Genomic DNA, 18013 nt, shown 5'->3' with positions numbered 1-18013 from the left:
CAGTACAGGACCTATGTCCTGTTTAGCATGCTGCCATTAAAAAGGGAAACTAGACGAGGCTCTTGTCTTTTCCATATATGTGCTGGGGTAGATTTGCAGCACATGCTGAAGGGTGCTTTGAAGTGATTAGAGACATGAGCTTTGTCCAAAGGCCTTTCCCTATGTGCATAGAAATCTTCACTGCCCCTGGAGAAAGCATCATCAGAAGGTTTGCACAGGTAACTGCAGCTTTCATTGGAATCAATCAGCACCTGTGAGCCTTACCTTTAAAGCTACTTTGGATTTTCAGCTCACTCATGGCAGCTGCTGATGTCTCACACCAGCCTCTGTTCTGAGCTGAACTAGCTCTCAGTTACCAGGAAAATACACATTGAACCCCGGGCAACACACAGTAAGGGCACTAGGTGGAGCAGTGGGCCAGGAATCAGGAAGACTGATCTTCCCGAGTTCAAATCTAGTCTCACACACTAGCTGTGTGACCCTGGGGAAGTCATTGTTTGCTTCAGTTCTGTAAAATGAACTGGAGGAGGAAATGGCAAACCACTCCAGTATCTTTGCCAAGAAAACTCAAAATAGGGTCATGAAAAGATATTACTGAGAAAGGGGGAAAAAGTACAGTGTTTAAACATTTACAATCTTCATAGAAATTTCAGAAACCCTAAATACTTTTAATTACTAGTCCTTAGAGAATCCAATTAAGATCACCTCAGAATGATTGAACAGAACCTCCTAAGGTCACTTGCTTTACCCCAACGCCTCCCAGGAGGGCTTCACCTAAACCAGTTATGACAGATGGGAATCAATTCTATTCTCACGAAGATTTCTAGGAAAAGAGGTCAAACAAAAACATAATTTTTAAACAAAATCTCTAACTTAAATCCCTCCCAGAGTAGTTTGAGCAGGATGGCTCCTTATACAGTGAATATGTGCCAAAGCAACATACCCATAAAGGTTTCCCCAGTTTCCATGATGCCAAATAGGATTTCTCTATTATCCTACTGAGAGGGGAAGTTTCCTGAAAATTCAAGAACCGGGAAAGACAAACAGCATAGGGATCAGTCACTTACTTCCTTACAGTATTCCCATCTCAGTAAGTTGTTTTGTCTTCATTTCAAAGAGGACCGATGCCATCACAGGGTGATGTCTTGACTTTTAAGTGAATCGGTTTTAAGTGAGGCAGAATCACAGAGTCATCAGTCTCACTTTCTCTTCCAGAGTCTTTGAAGTCCAGTGACAAGACAAAAGTCAGGATGACAGCTTTGTATAGCATCATGCTTGGCAATGAGCTCTTTAGGGGCACTTGAATGGGGATGGAGGGAATACCTTGTTTTCAGTGACAAGGAATTTCCATGTGTCTTTGACAGTCCAGATGGATTCCATGGATTCTCTCAAAGCATCTTACAAGGAGCAAATTCTTGTGTGACTTCTGTATCCCATCTTGAAGTTCTCAGCTCACTGTGAGCCTACTCTTTTTCTTCTGCCCTGCAGACATAGCCTATCACTACATCGCTATGTTCTGCAAACTTCCAAACAATTGTTTTCATAGACTGAATTTTAGAGATGAAAGGGACTTTAGATGTTCTGCAGGTATTTTAAACTCAACATATTCGAAATTAAACCTATCATCTTTTCTCTAAAAACTTACTTCCTCTCCCTTTTCTTCCCTTTTACATTCCCATTTCTCCCTTTTACACAGTATTTTATTTCCCCCCCCCCCCCCAATTACATGTTAAAACAGTTTTTTGACTTTTTTTTTTTGGCTAGGCAATGGGTTTAAGTGACTTGCTCAGGGTCACACAACTAGTAAATGTTATGTGTCTGAGGCTAGATTTGAACTCAGATCCTCCTGACTCCAGGGCCGGTGCTCCATCCACAGTTCTTTTGACATTTTAAAAAAAGTTTTGAATTCAAAATTCTGTCCCTTCCTTCTTCCCTCCTGTCTTCCCTCCCTTAGGTGGTGAGTAATCTGATCCTCTCAGTCCTTTAGTATCAACACATTTTTCATCTTCTCACTCTCTCTCTCTCTCTCTCTCTTCTCTCTCTCTCTCTCTCTCTCTCTCTCTCTCTGTCTGTTTCTCTCTTTCTCTCTGTCTCTGTCTCTCTCTGTCTCTGTCTGTCTATCCATCTGTCTGTCTATCTCTGTCTCTCTCTCCTGAACTCCCATACTACTTTGTATTTGGCCAGTTCTGTGGGGACATCAAGGTTGTGGGAGTCACAGGAAGGGTGAGACAACTTTCAACCTGCATAGCAAGTAAGATTGCTGTGCTTGGTAAGCCAGCATTTCTTTCCTACACTGAGATTATATGCATTTTGTTTAAAAAAAAAGTCAATAGAGTCATTGCTTGTGCATAAGAGACTAGTTCCCACTAATCTTGCTGATTATGACACTTAGGTGGTTGCAGTTACCCTGGATCCATAGGCATCTGCATTTTCTTCGAGTATCACTATGTTCTGCTATATTACTGACCGCTATGAGAAGGCACATAGGAAACTGAACGATACGCCGATTCTCCCCCTGCATGTCTCAAGTCTGTGGCCAAGTTGACAGATCGGACATAGTATGGAGTAGCCTGTGATGATTCTGTGTCTTCAGGCTGAACAAAAGCTATGCTGCCATCTCACACAACTCCTGTCATTAGTGCACACAGTAGGGCCAAAAATAACAATACTCTTGTTACCCTTTTACCTCTAACTTGTATTATCATTATTCTTATAATTCTTATCATCCTTTACAATCTTGTTTTACAAAGCTGATACTGTGTTTTATTTTTTGTTTGTTTGTTTTTGTACACCCCCTCCCCCACAAATATTCCACACTCCCTGCAAAATGCCTACTACAGGTACTTTGCGCAGTTGGAACTCAATAAACATTTGTAGACTTTGTTCAAAGAACTGAGTTCAGCCCATCAACCTATGCAGAAACCACTAGCATATGACCATCCAGATTCTTCTGGGAGCTCTTTATGGTGGCCAGGAAGTCACTATTTTAAGGACCAGTCCAGTTGTTGGAAAGGTCTTTCTTATAACTTCCACTAAGCTGTCCTCTTATTTCTGGAGCAACAAAGGATAAGTACACTTATTTTTCTACAGGACAGCCTTTCAAAAATTTGGAGACAGCTATCATATTCTTCCTAAGACTTCTTTTTTTCCATGTGAATAATTTCCAATTCTTTAAACCATTCCTGTTATGATATGGTCTTTGGATGAATCAATCAACAAATATTTATTGACTTCCTATTGAGGAGAGGCTATGATGGATAAAAGCAGAGAAACATAAGGCACTGCTTCTGCCATTAAAGAGCTTACAGTATAAATGAGAATATAACCAGCACCCATGAAACAGAAAACAATATATTACTATATATTACAAGAGTTCTAAATGGTGCAGTCCAGATGATTAATGTAAAAATTCAGATAAATGAGAAGTAAATGGGGATTGAAATAATCATGGAAGACTTCATTTAGAAGCTGATTTTGGGCTGGACCTTAAAGATCCAATAACATCACTTCTTTAGACTTTCCTTCCTTAATCTTATTCCTTTACTCATGGACCTTATTTTCCATACCCCTGAATTGTGTTTTATACTCTCACCTGAGTCATCTCTGAAACAGGACCAAGATCCCATTTTTAACACTAAAATAATATTGTTTCTATTCTTCAAATACAGACGTTGTCCCAAAGGGAAGAGGGCACTTCTTAAGATCAGATAGTTGATTACAGAGGCCAGGGGTCCTGGTCCTCAATCTACTTCTATTGTCATACCACCAGTATTTCTGTTCTCATACTGAAGGGGAATTGGTTAGTTATTGTTTCTGAAATGCTGAGTATAAAGGCGCTTCTGCTACTGTTAAGTGAAAAAATAAAAAGAGAAGAGAAGAAGAGCAAGGCAACATTTTTATTCCCACACAAGAGAGTGTGGGAAGATCTAGTGGTGAGTAAACTATTCATTCAGAGTAAACTAGTCACCTGTGAGAGTCTAATTATCTATTCCAAGGAACTGGGGTATCATTTAGTATCCTGAATATGGTAATTTTCTCAATGGTGCCCTGGTGTCCTGGAAGAGTTAATTCACCACTCTCAGAAACTCTGGTGACTTGCTAGTTTCCCACAGTAGAGAAAGGAGAACATACTTTGCTGGGAAGCCAGGGCTAGCTCAGATTTCCCTGTTGGAAGCCTGAAGAGCTTCATTTTCCTGTTACCCATAGCAGTGCCTCTGAAAACTGGTTGTATTCCAGGAGACATCTCAGAGTTGAAGAGATATGATGGGAATTCCCTCCTCAGGCAGAGAGACTCCAAGCTAGAGATTAGAGATCACATCATTTCTGCAGAAGGCTGGCAGCCCCAGTACAATTTAATGGACTTCTAGCCATTTTGGATAGAGATATTTTAGATGTTTAGATATATAAGGAAACAGCAGCCCACTTTTTGTCTTTCTTAATATAAAGTCATGCATATAAGCAGTTATATATGATGTTATATATAATATCAACAAACATGAATATTTCAATATTCAAAGAAAAAAAAAGAGGATTGTGGAACCTCTGAACTTCTACTATACACATTTTTTTTTGGCAAGGCAATTGGGGTTAATTGACTTGCCCAGGGTCACACAACTAGTAAGTGTCAGGTGTTTGGTCTGAGGCTGGATTTGAACTCAGGTCCTCCTGACTCCAGGGCTGGTGCTCTATCCACTGTACCACTTGAATGCCCCCTACTATATGCAATTTTTAAAAAAGTTTATAGTAACCCCACCTCTATTTCTACTCAGTTACAATTGGAGATAATTAGGAAAGGTGTAGTTGAATTGAGTGAGGGAGAATTTCCATAGTTTAAGGGGCTCCATTATTGAGAAAATGTTGATTTTCTTGATTGCTCATCTTCCATTTCAGTTCTCCCAGATAAGTAACTCCTCTGACAATTTTGGGGACTGGGGAAATCTACATCAGAGAAACACTCAATCAGTCAGCAGTCGGGGTTGTGCAATGGTGTAGGCCTGTGGAATTTGTCACAAGTACCCTTCTGTAGTGCGTGTTGTTGCCATTCATTGGTAGCTTCTTCTCTTCGGGTTAGGCTCCACCTGAAGGAGGGGGCCTGGGGTGTGTCACCTACCCATAACAAAAAAGATCAGGGCTATACCTGCAGAGGACTGTCAGAGAATATTATTCCATGGCAGCAGGGAGGTATGTGACGTGTGCAAGAAAAAACACTTTTTTATGGACAGAGATGGCAGTATCAAAACAATGAGGTCCATGGGAGCAAGTGAGTGATCTAATAACACATACATGGTGCATGGATTTGACAGAAAGAGAAAAAATAGAGATGTAATACACAACTCAGATATCCCAGAAAGCCAAAAATTCCTACTGGTAAAGTTGGCAAGGCAATACCATCTTCACAGGATATTTTAGGGGGATAGCATCGAAAGAGCGGGAATAGGGGGCCCAGAGTTAGGGATAGGGAACAGAAGTAAACAGACATGCTACTCAAAGACCCCTTTGGATCATTCACAGGAGAGAAGTGAGGGGATATGAGTGTATGGCTGAAGTACAGAAAAGCTTGGGGGGTGGAGGTGAGAGGTAGGCACAGGTTGGAAGACAAAGAAATCCCAGGAACTTGGGGTATTGTGTTTAGGCTTGGCTGGGTGTTGATGGTGATGATTAGAATGATAAATGATACCATGAAAAAACTGTCAAGATTAACACTGATTTTATATATCCTATAGAACTTCCAAAGTGAGTTTTCACTTTACAAAGTGAAAAGAGAACTGGACCAGGAATCAGAAAGAATCAGGTAGGGCAGTGAATAGAGCTTTGGCTCTGGAGTTGAGAAGACCTGACGTACATCCTGATTTAGATACGTAGACTAGCTGTGTTTCTCGGGGTAACTTATTTCACATGTGTCTGCTTTGCTTTCCTGATCTATAAAGTGGGGATAATAATAGCACCTACTTTTTAGTACTATTGTGAGAATAAAATAATATTTGTAAAGTGCTTTGCAAACCTTAAAATGCCGCAAAAATGCTAGTTATTATTATCTTTCCCCTGATTCTTACTCATAATGTGACTGTGGGCAAATCACATATCCTTTCTAACCCTTAGTATCCTCATCTTTAAAATGAGGCAGTGTATATGTATGTCTGTACAGGTATGTATACATGTATGTATATACACATATACTGTCTATACATATCTCTCTATGTGTATGTATGAAATATATATTACATTTTATTTATAATCTCATATATATACACATATTTCATATACAATATATTTCATTATATGATATGTAATATTTTGACTGCACAATCTTGTATATGTATATATTGGAGAAGGAAACGGTAAACCATTCCAGTATCTTTGCCAAGAAAACCCCAAATGGGGTCATGAAGAGTTAGGCATGATTGAAAAATGACTGAACAACAATAATAAAATGTTTATACATATACCAATACAACACAATATAATATATTATAAGTACACACTCTCATACATGTATATCTTTTTATGTACAATATGTGTATACATGCACAATCTCATTACCCTCAGAACCCTAAGAAGATAGATACTACAGATCTTTTTATCTCCACTTTGCTGATGAGGACACACACACACATGTACACAAACATATGCATATCACATATATATGTTACAATTTACAAAATGCTTTACAAATGTTAGCCATTTGTATTAACAAACTAGAATTTGACTATATAAAAGTCATAATAATTACTATTATTTATGTGAGATGCACACCATGCAAGACTATGATTAAATTTGTATGATCACTATGTGGCAGGCAGACTTTGTTTTATTTGATTCTAGCAGTAGATACTCTACCAGTCTGCTTGGTCTTACTTATTGTTCATTTAGTATATAGCCATCTGTTCCAGCATAAAACAATTAGAGGAAATACAGAAGAACTAACAACGATTTCTCTTCATCCAGTGAAGTCCATTCAGAATGAAGGCGATAGCAAGGGAATATTCCTTCTTGCCTCCTTTCACTGACTGATATCTTTAAATACTGGAGTCCATTGGCAAGAGATTAGAAATACAAAGTCAGGTTCACAATTTTTGCCTAGGTGTGAAGACTCAATTCAATTCAACAAACATGAATTAAGCACCTATTAAGTGCGAGGGATAGTCTTAGGTGCTGGAGATATAAAGACAAAACCCTCTGTCTCAACCCTCAAGAAGTTTACATTATGTATCTATAAATTATATTTACATTATGTATAAATATATGAGATGGTATAGTCAAGATATTACATATTATATAGTAAAATATACTGTATATGTAATATGTATGTATATATGGGATTATAAGTAAAATATATGTGTATGTTTCCTATATACATATATGTATAGGTAGTATATCTGTGTGCATGTAAGTAAATGTGAGACAACAGTTTTTGGCAGGGAGCATTAAGCTAGGGATCAAGCAAAGCTTCAAGTAGAAGGAAGCAACACCTGAGCTGAGCCTTGAAAAAAGGTCTAGGCATGGTAAGAGGGGACAGCACAAGAGAAGAAAATGAATTCCTGTCCACTCATTCGGTTGACAAGCATTTATTAAGTATTTACTAGGTGCCAGGCACTGTCTTAAATGCTAGGGATACAAGGAAAGGCAAAAACCGAAGACCTTACCCTCAAGGAGCTCCCATTCTAACAGAGGAGACAACATACAAGTAATTGTGCACATAGGAGATGCACAATGTGAACTGAAGGACTAAAAGGGGGAGGGCTCCTGGAGAAGTGGGATTTGAACTAAATGTTAAAAGAAGACAGGATACAGAAGGGAAGCTGAAGAGCACTGCAGGCGTGGGGGACCCATGGCACAAAGTGAAATCCAAGAGAAGATGGAATACCATGTTCTGGCAACAATTAGTAGACGATTTTGGCTAGAATGTAAAGTACATGAAAGGGAGAAATATGGAAAAATTTGGAAATTTAGGTTGGGGCCAACTGTGAAGGCTTTGAATGCTAAATTTTGTGTGGTATCCTAGAAACAGGGAGCTATTGGTGACTTGTGAGCAGGGGAGTGATATGGTCAGACCTGTGCTTTAGGAACATTAATTTCACAACTGTGAGAAGGATGGATTGGAGAAGGGAGAAACTGATTGGAGAAGGGGGACTCATTAGGAGCCTAGTGATATAGTCTGAGTAAGAGGCGATTAGGGCCTAAACTGAGGGCAATGACCATGTGAGGGAAAGTCTTCATCCTCTGCTGTTGACTACCTTCTTAGGTCCATGGATACTGCTTTCTCCTATTTCTCCTTCTAAGGGTTTAACTGTTCATTACCAGTCTCCACTCTTCCATCTTTCTCTCATCCACTAAGACCAAAGGAATCCCCAAGGCTGTGCCCTGAGCTGTTTTCTTTTCATTCTAAACTCTTTCCGATGATGATCTCATCTACTCCCATGGGTTCAACTATGAGCTCTTCATAAATAACTCCCAGATCTATATCGCTACCCTCAGCTTCCCCCCTGAACACCAGTCCAGCATTTCCAGCTGTTTGAAGCACTTCCATTAGACTACACAAGAAGCACTGTTAAAGCAATTTGCAGAGGTACAGTTCTAGAAGGAATTTATTCATGTGAGACCATACCCCATGGACAAAGCCAATCAATCATTCAATAAACAATTATTGAGTGCCTACTGTATGCCAAGGAGTCAGTCAATAAGCATTTATTAAATGCCTACTATGTGCCAGGCATTATGCTAAGGACTGGCAATGTGAGAAGAGGCAAAAGATATGACTTTGGGCAAGACAAATAACCTCATAGGGTCTGCGTGTCTTTACAGATGACATGAAGTGGTTGGAGTAGATGATCTCTGAGGTTCCTTCTAGCTTTAGATCTTTGATTATTATCATTTTCAGTAAGTACTGAGTACACAGCATATTTTACTACTATTTTTTATTGGGGTTCAGATCTGTGATTTCCTCTATATAGGGAATTCCTTACTGAGGAACTTCCCTACTGATTTGATGCACATCACAAACTGTTCTTCAGCTCCTAGTCTTAGAAAGTTGCCTGAGCCATTATGAATTTAAGTGACTTGCTCAGGGTTGCATAACTAGAAGATGTCAAGATGGGACTGACGCCCACGCTGTCCTGACACTGACACTGGGTCTCTATCTGTAAGATCAAACTGTCCTTTCTTCCAGTAACTTTAAGTTTAAGAAGAATGTAGATGTTTTCACTCTATTTTAATTTTTTTAAAAAGGTCAAATGTAATGGGAAGCTGTTTTGTGTGTGCATAATTTAGTGTTTATTTTTATTGTTTTCCCTTTCTTAAATTCATTATGCTTGAAGTTGGAGTCAGAGGTGATTAGGAGGGGAGAATATAAAAAAGACTGGAAGAAAAAGAGAGGGACATTACATAGGAGTAAGAGGAGACAAAAATAGGTTAAAGGGAGAAGGAAAAAAGAAGAGAGAAACATGCTTGGAGGAAGACAGAAGAGGCAGAGGCAAGAAGATTTTAAAATTACTAATTTAGTTTTTTTCATTATTTTATTGTCTTTCAAAAATAAATTTTATTGATATTTATTTTTATATCACCTACCTATTCTAATGTACTCCTTTCTTCCTCTTAGAAGAGGAAGCTCAGTAAAACTAACCAATACATTGAAAAAAATGCTGTTATACGCAGTGGTCTACATCCATAGTCCCCCATCTCTGCAAAGTTGTTGGAGGTTCATTCTGATGGAGGTTCATTCTTGGGGATCATATCATAAGGATCCCATTTATTAAGTAGTGTGTAGTGGAAGGGAGAGTTTGTTTCCTCTGCCTGAAGCCAAGTTGATTTAATCAACTTGCAAGGGACAGATAATGAGGTGTTTGCATGTTAAACAAAGTTCAAAGGAATGTCTACACCTTATTAGTTCACAAAATGTGAGGAAAGTTTTCCTGATGGAATTGGAAAAGCAACTTGTCACTGGCAGACCAAAGATTGGCTTTGGCTCTCATGTTCTTTAAAAAGCTAACCTTACCAGTCCTGGAGGCAGTCAACAGAGTCCAAGCAGGAAGCAGCTCTGTGGAGTGTGATCCCTAAACCTCTATCAGGGACCAACAGAAAAGGGATATCCCTTTCCTCTCCCCTCCCAATATGGTATCTTGCAGCAGAACTATCCACCCAGGAAGAGACACTGAATCCAGCAGGGAAGAGAGTTGGAGTAGGAAGCAAATTCACAGGAAATGCCCTCTGGCAGCAAAGAAAAGAGCCAACTCTGGCTTGGCCTTGCTTTCTCTTGCTATGTTGCCTGGGTCGTGTCATGAGAGTGGATCTCAATAGAAACCCTGTGGATGATGTGATGAGAGCTGCTTTCACATTGATTACAATGCCGAAGGGGAAGGTGGCAAATAGGAAGTCCTGTATCCATGTGCTTCAGACCAGTGAAAAACTGATCATGCACTAACTGTACTATAGAGTATTTACGCAGCCTTTACCTGTCCACATAGCAGCAATCCTGGTTTGGTGAGAGAGTCACCAAATGTAGACATATTTACTTCAAGGTATGTGATGAATGGGGAGGTTAATTTTATTAATGTGCACACACTCACACACACACACACACACACACACACACACACACACAAAGTCTGAATTTAACATGTCCCAATTATGTAATTGTAGGCAATCACTTAATCTCTTGGTGACTTAAGCAGCTAAAAGTTACAGACAATTCTTCCATCTACATTAATACAGGGAGTATCTTCACTAGAGTTTCCTGGAAGGAGGGTAGGGAATGCAAGGGAATAAGCATTCATATAGTGCCTAGTACGTGCTAGACACTGTGTTAAATGCTTTTACAAATATTAGCTCATTTGATTCTCGAAATAATCCTGCAAAGTAGGTGGTGATGTTATCCCTATTTCACAGCTGAGGAAATGGAGGCAAACAGAGGTTAAGTGACTTGCTCAGGGTGGCACAGCCAGTAAGTTTCTGAGGTTGGATTAACCTCAGGTCTTTCTGACTCCAGGCCCAGCACACTATCTACTTCACCATCTAGCTGCTGGAATAGTTTCCTACACCAATGAAATCACAGGTCTGGACCAAAAAGAAGAAAATTGTTTTAACTTCCAGTGACACATATAGAAGTTTTCATATTCTCTTAAATACATGATTTCATTTTCATTTCCAGTGTTATTATCCCAGTCACTTCTCATCTGGATTGCTGCAATTAGCCTCCTATTGAATCTAATTTCAACCTTCCTTACCTTCAGTCCATCTTATACACAATTGCTCACAGGTATAACTAGGACTTTTTTCCCTGGCATAAAAAAGAGTTGAGGAGACAGAAGAGAGAGGTAGAAAGCATAGCCTGGGAAGGGGACAATGGAGGCAGCACAGAAGGTAGTCAGATCACTTTCTCCCCCATTTCTCTCCCAACCTTCATTAACCCCAAATTCCAGTCCTTTGCCCTGTCTCCTTCCCAGGGCCTCCCTTCTCCCACAGGGACTTGGACCAGAAGAGATCTGTGAGAGTTGAGGCTTGGGCATGGCTAGAATGAGGCTTTGTCCCCTCAGTGTTTGCACATATGATCCTAGCTGCCCCTCCTTAGTTACAGCTCAGACACTGCTGCATTAATGTTCTTAAAGTACTTTTATCATGTTACTCCCCTATTCGAAACCCTTTAATGAACTCCTTATTGCCATTTGAATTAAGTTCCAAATCCTCAGCCTTGTAGAAACCAATCCCGTTTACCTTCTAATTTTTTCTCTTCCTCTTCCACAATGTTCTGGTCCTGTTGACCTGTCCCCTTAGCAAGGCAAGTATTTTCCCACTTGTTTCTGCTACCTAGAGTGGCCCACCCCTCTTAGCTCTCCCTTCAAGGGCTATCCATGCCCAAGCTCTTCTTCCATGAAGACTTCTCTGACCCTTCCTGTTCACAAATTTAGAGCTGGAAAGAGCCTCAGAAGCCATCTAGTTCACCCTCCTCCTTTTATATATAATGGCAGAAGCCCACTGAGGTTCAGGGACTTAGCCAAAGTTATGGAGAGAGAAAGAGTCAGTTTTTAAAACCAGATTCCCTGACTTCAGATCCAGTGACTCTTCTCTCTGAGAGATCATTGGATCCTTCCCCAGCCAAGGTTTACCAGCTATCTCACCTACCAAGCATGTCATCACACACTCCCTCAAAGCTATTGTGTCCTTCTTGTCTCCCCAGCTAGATCTGTAAGCTCCTTGAAGGCAAGCACTGTTTGTGGATCCTGGGTTGGAGTGGCTCTTCTCTCTGGTCTAACACAAATGGAACCCCTGGCCCCACATCTATGATCAAGGAGATTGCTATGATTGAGTTTGGTTTCCAAGGCCAGCTCTGTGATCCTGGGGGAGCCCAGTCCAGTCATTCTGTCTGGTTTTAGGAGTGGATGAGGCAGCACTAAATATTCCCCTGAGAGGGCCCTTCCCTTTATATTAGGCATCTCCACAGACTCCTGGCCCATTTGGTTGGTTGTCGTCTTTTGTTTCTCAAAGAGGACCAAAATGACATTTCTATGCTGGAGTCAAGGTATATATATATCAACATTTGGAGCAGGGATGGCTCTAAATTTGCACATCTCATGTTTCTTTTGAGCTACACAGTTCCACCTTGTTCACATAGCAAAGAGTCTTCTTTGATGCAGGCATGCCATGCTGGGTGGTCCTGTGCCATGTCTTGACCCATGTACCACATGTATCAAAGGTTTTTAATTAACATGTGTTGATGAGGCTTCAGTGTCCTCAGCCTTTAACATCATGAAGCAGGATCATAGGGTTTTAAACTGGAAGAGACCTAGAGATCATACAATTTAACTTCTTATTTTACAGAGGAGAAAAATCTGCCTCAGAGAGGTCAGGAGAAACGGGCATGAATCCTGCTGGTGATATTCACTTGCTATGTCCCTTTACCATTCAGCCTTGTTTCTTTACCTTTAAAATGGGGCTAATAATGTTTCACTTGCCTGCCTCATCACCTCCTATGTGGGCAATTGAAATAGCCTGTGGGTTGGAATCACTACTACAAGTCTGCTACCCCATTCAAATCCACCTTCCACTCAGCTGTCAAATTAAGTTCCTAAAAGTGAAGATCTGACCGGTCACTTCCCCCCCTCTGCCCATTCAGTAAACTCTAGTGGATTCCTATCACCTCCAGGTTCAAATATAAAATCCTCTGGCATTCAAAACCTTCTGGTCTTCACAGCCTGACCCCTCCTACCTTTCCAGTCTTCTTATACCTTTTTCAATTCCACATATTGTTCCACGCAGTGACCACTGGCATCGTTGTTGTTCCTCACACAAAACACTGCATCTTCAGACTCCAGGCATTTTCACTGGCTCTCCCCCGTGCCGGAAAACTCTCCCTTCTCATCTTCATCTCCTGGATTCCCCAGCTTCTTTCAGGTTTCAGCTAAAATCTTATCCTCCAGGAGAAGCCTTTCCTGATCCTCCTTCATGCTTCCTTCTCTCTATTGGTTGTCTCCACTTTATCCTGGATATTATTAAATATATGGGTTTTTTTCATGTTCTCTCCCCCATTAGAAGGTGAGTTCCTTGAGAGCAGGGTCTGCTTTTTTTTTCTCATTGTGTCCCCATCGTTTAGCACAGTGCTTGGCACAGAGTAGGGACCGTTTGACTGACTGACACAGACAGTTTTTGTACATTTACTTATAAGGAGTACAGCAGTTTGGCTGCCAGAGAAAGGAGAGGGAGGAAATAGGACAAAGGTTGCTAGCTTTAGCATACCCACCTAGCCGCTTTCAGTCTAGCTTCAGAGGTAATTTATTTGGGTTCAGGTGAGGCGGACTATAATGAGAGGTTAAAAGATATTTCCTTACCACCATGTCACCCAACTCAGCCGCATAGATGTAGAGTTGGGAGACACCTTAGAAGTCATTTAGTCCCATTCCATCATTTTTCAGATAGGGAAAATAAGCTAATAGATGAGAAGTGCTTACAAACCCTAAAGTGCTAAATTAATGGTAGCTATTATTCATTAATGGAAATTAAATGAAATGGCAAACCACTGCAGTGTCTTTGCCAAGAAAACCCCCAGTGGGGTCACGAAGAGTCAGACATGATTGAAATGACTGAACAACAACAACAACAACAACAAATCATTTATGAATACAGTAGGAGATTTTTAACTCTAGGGAGATTATTAAGACTCCATCCTCAGACTGACACTTATTTCTCCCCATTGCCCAGGCTACAAAGAAATGCTTCTGATACAGGCTAGCCCTAGGAAATATTGTGAAAATTATATTCAGTTTCCATACTTCTGCATTCCTTCTAGCAATTTCTTTACTGTGTTGTTTTATAGGCTCCTTCTACCCTCATCATTACCTTCTATCTTAGGTGCTCAAATCCTTTATACCTCTATAATAATCTGTCCTAGCTGCTCTTCTTTTCTCCACACTTGGCCCATTACTATTCCCTGGAGTAGAATTTGTGTTCTTTCCTTCCTTCCTTCCTTCTTTGCTATGGAGAAAAGGGAAATAGTATAGACATATTATGGGTTGTCTTGGGGAGGAAGAGGGATGCAAGAGGATACTGGACATCTACTATGTGGGAGGGGGATTTTGTGGAAGAAAAATAAAAAGCATCACAAACAAGGTAAAGAAGAAAAGAGATGAGAAATTAAAGGGAGCTGAATACAAACTTCATTTTGTCTAGGGTTAGCCTGGGCCAAGAGAAAAAAGAAATGAGGCTGGACTCTTAATAATCTTTCCAAGAGAAAGATAGGTTCTGGTGCAGCCGTATGTCCAGGAAATGAGACAAGACAGACTATTTTTCTCTTTATTTAACTTTCAAACCCTAATAGGAAATGACCATACAGAGCTAAGTTAGGAGAATCTTACTTCCAAGTTACATGGGGACAGAAAGAGGACAGTAGGAGAAGAGACTGTTTGGAAAGGGCAGAGCCTTTTCTCTTGCCTTCCTGAGTGCCAAGCTCTTCCCCCTAAGGCCCTTCCAACCTCCTTCCTTCATCCTGCTTCTCCCCTGGATTCCAAACCCAAGTTCTGTGTAAGAGCAATAGCTACAAAATATTCCCCATACAAATGGGGGATGCACAAATATGCAAAGCATCAGTTGGAAGAGTAGGCACAACCTTAGAGCATACTAGTAATCAGGTACATGGAAAAGGAACAGATGTAGGCAGTGAGACAGAGTCTCAGTGCTATGAGGACCCATGTCCTTTCTCTTTTGGGGATATCCTAATGGCTTTCTTCCCTAGATACAGACTGTCTGCTGGAAAGGTCTCTCTGCTGGGGCTCCTTAAGCTCCTCTCTGCAGTAAGACTTTGGATTTACAGAGTTAATTCTCTTTTGAATCTATAGCTGGGAGGTCACTCTCCTCATTCCTGAATGACATCAATTTCTTTCAAACTGGTCCCTGCCTAGAGTGCTATTCTGATTTGTGTCTGCATCTCCATAGACAGCGTGTCTGTCTCTTGCTGGACATGTCACAACTGTGCCTTAAACGCTTGAATTGCACAGTTGCTGGCCTACAGGTCTCCTGCTGAATAAAGAGTCTCATTGCTTCTAGCAATGGTCGGGGCAGCTAGGTGATGCAGTGGATGGAGCACCAGCCCTGGAGTTGGGAGGACCTGAGTTCTAATCTGGCCTCAGACACTTGATGCTTACTAGCTGTGTGATGCTGGGCAAGTCAATTAACCTCATTGCCTAGCCAAAAAAGACAAAAACAAACAAATAAACAGAAACGATGGCCTATTAAGGCTTAAGGAGATAATTCTTCCCCTCCCCCTCCCCAGGGAGGCAGTGCACGAGCACCTAGAATAGCACAGGGATGTAAAAGAGGGGCAGTAATCACCTCTCCTGAGGCAATGGTATTAGCAATGGAGGAAAGCAACTCCAGATTTGCCACCCTCAGCGCCAGACTCCAGGTCAGGATCTGTGTAGACAGATTGTGCATAGAATTTACCCAGATGTTATTTCCCTTCACACCTCCTACACTGGACTGCAGTGGAGCCTGCATTTGTTTACAGGTAGCTATGGGACATAATGTATAGACTGATGGTTTAGGAGTCTGAAAGCTTGAGTCCAAAGGCCTGACATGTTTTCTAGCTGTACTATCCCGGACAAATCATTTAATTTCTCTGTGCCTCAGTTTCTTCCTCAGTAAAATGAGGGCATTGAACCCAGTGGCTGGCCTCTAGTGTCCTTTTGAGCTCTAAGTCTATTGATAACTAGCATTTATGATGCTTTAGAGTTTGCAAAACAAACTTTAAGATATTTGATCTTCCCAATAACCCTATGAGATAGGTGCTATTATTATCTCCATTTTACAGCTGAAGAAACTGAGACTGAGAGAGGTAAATGACTTGCCCAGAGTCACACAAATAGTGTCTGAAGCAGGATTTGAACTCACATTTTCCTGGCCCTAAATCCAGGACTCCATCCTGTGTCACTTAGCTGCCTACAAGTCACTTAATTTGTCCGTGCTTCAGTTTCCTTGTTTATAAAATGGGGATAATAATAGTGCCTGCCTCCCAGGGTTGTTGCAAATGTAAAATGAAGTAATATTTGTAAATCATTTCGCAAACCTTAAAATGCCACAAAATGCCAGTGGTTGTTGTTGTTGTTATTATTATTATCATTATTATTATTATTATTGTTATTATTATTATTATTATTATCATCCTTGCCATGCAGTGGAAAAGGTTACTAAGGGAAGATTTGGTAGAGGAGAGAGAGAGAAATTTATAATCAGTGCAAAGTTTTGCTATGATAGTTCTCTGACGGGGGCTTAGAGCTAAAGAAAAGAGAATCATTGATTCATGTCTTGTGATCTCTCATTACAGAGAGAACGCTTGTTCCAATTTCTCTGAACCAGCAATCTGGCTGGAGTGGGATGATGAGGTCACTGTGCTAGCTGGGCTGGCATTGGAGGTGGGGCCTTTGCCGCTTCCATTTCCATGGTTTCCTATGGCTTGATTTGAAAGGAAAACTACTCCTCCAGAGAGGAGCCAAGGCAGTGACTGGAAGGAGTAGCCCATTCTACACAAAGACATGGAATGAGTAAGAGGGACTGATTGATTGGCAGCTCTGCTTATCCACACAGGGCCATGAGTTCTTCAGCTTTCTTGGCTTCCATGTCATGTGTAATTCTCAAGAACCTTCAGGTAATTTTTTCAGACAAGACGATTCCACTCATACCTGCCCCATCTTATGCTTACAAAGTTGATTTTTTTAATCCATTGTGAAGACTTTCATTTATCGCTATTAGGTTTGTCTCAATGTTCTAGTTTGTTAATAGATTTTATAAATCCTATCTAATATTGAGTGTGTTAGCTGTCCCTCTCTAGTTTTACATCATTTGTAAATTTGAAAACTTTCCTCTTTTTTTGGTCTTCAGTAGTTGTGGCTTTTGAAGAGGCAGCTGTAGCACTCACAGAAGCACTTGCTAGGCCACAGCTCTGTAAGGGTGGTTTGCCTGGTCCATGGCTTTGGGAGCTGGACTGAAAGCAGATCTAGTGGTCTGGGAGGTGCTGCTATTCCCAGGGCTCTTGGGCTCAGGGTCATTGACTATCCTCATTAAGGATACTGTTCCATACCCATAGCCCTCTATGTTTTTAAAGTAGATAATATTACGTTTTAAAACTAAGTCAATATGTGCCCCACAAGGATCCTTAAGTATGGATTGGTCCCCGTTTCTATTGATTTTGAAACCCCTGATGTAGTGTAGGATGTAGTGATTGTGTTTATCATTTCTGTATTTATCATCTGGCATATCAGGCTATGCAGAATTTCCCATGCTTCTCAGACTTCCTCATGTTTATCAATTCTTACTACAGTTCTGTAATACTCCAATAGACTAGTGATCTCCCTGGTGTGCATATTCCCTCCAGACTAGCACCTCTGATTTGAGGGCTTGCAGAGCCCTTTTCAGGGCTGCTCATCCACGTTTTGTGTCTACCTGCCACCCAACTCTCACCTGTAGCTCCAAGAAGCTGTAGCATATGCAGAAGACACATACCAATAAAACTGTCTTCAAAGATAGGCTAAACCAG

This window comes from Phascolarctos cinereus, unplaced genomic scaffold (genome assembly GCF_003287225.1).
Source record: "Phascolarctos cinereus isolate Bilbo 61053 unplaced genomic scaffold, phaCin_HiC Scaffold_4;HRSCAF=312, whole genome shotgun sequence".
Taxonomy (NCBI): domain Eukaryota; kingdom Metazoa; phylum Chordata; class Mammalia; order Diprotodontia; family Phascolarctidae; genus Phascolarctos; species Phascolarctos cinereus.
Note: the sequence above shows the minus strand (reverse complement) of the source record.